At 36.9% G+C, this 697-nt stretch overlaps 1 protein-coding gene across 4 annotated transcripts in view; it reads left to right on the top strand.

Annotated features, from left to right (window-relative positions):
• Window positions 1-139, top strand: part of LOC135558780 (BTB/POZ domain-containing protein KCTD1) — a 21669-nt gene extending 21530 nt beyond the window's left edge. For all 4 annotated transcript variants that reach the window (XM_064992915.1, XM_064992917.1, XM_064992916.1 and 1 more), the window contains one exon: window positions 1-139. This exon is cut by the window's left edge and continues 1897 nt beyond it. The gene's annotated coding sequence lies outside the window, so the exon portion shown is untranslated.
• Window positions 140-697: the final 558 nt, after the last annotated feature.

The raw sequence follows: 697 nt of genomic DNA, 5'->3' as shown, positions 1-697 counted from the left end.
AATTACTCTTAGGATATATCAATGATATGAAGTTTGATCATCGTGAACTATTTCCAACGCGATCTACCTACGCTCCCTAGATTTGAGTAAAGAGGAATGTAGCACTAAAATGTGAAATAAATCTTCAACCAAAGTTGTACCGATGACTGACCATTGACTGTTCTTGTTCTGGTGCTGGGGAGATTGCTGGTTATCACTGCACATAATATCATGCAATATGCTGGTGTTGGGCTCTTGTTGTTTGCAACCTTTATGTGTGTTCAACACCAGCAGATGAACAAAAATCTGTTTTCGCTTTGTATTACATTTTACACAGAATGTTTATATGTAGATACAGTGGGGCAAAAAAGTATTTAGTCAGCCACCAATTGTGCAAGTTCTCCCACTTAAAAAGATGAGGCCTGTAATTTTCGTCATAGGTACACTTCAACTATGGCAGACAAAATGAGAAAAAAAATCCAGAAAATCACATTGTAGGATTTTTAATAAATTTATTTGCAAATTATGGTGGAAAATAAGTATTTGGTCAATAACAAAAGTTTATCTCAATACTTTGTTATATACCCTTTGTTGGCAATGACAGAGGTCAAACATTTTCTTCACAAGGATTTCACACACTGTTGCTGGTATTTTGGCCCATTCCTCCATGCAGATCTCCTCTAGAGCAGTGATGTTTTGGGGCTGTTGCTGGGCAACA

This window comes from Oncorhynchus masou, chromosome 17, assembly GCF_036934945.1.
Source record: "Oncorhynchus masou masou isolate Uvic2021 chromosome 17, UVic_Omas_1.1, whole genome shotgun sequence".
NCBI lineage: Eukaryota > Metazoa > Chordata > Actinopteri > Salmoniformes > Salmonidae > Oncorhynchus > Oncorhynchus masou.
Note: the sequence above shows the minus strand (reverse complement) of the source record. Positions and strands in the feature narration are given on the sequence as shown.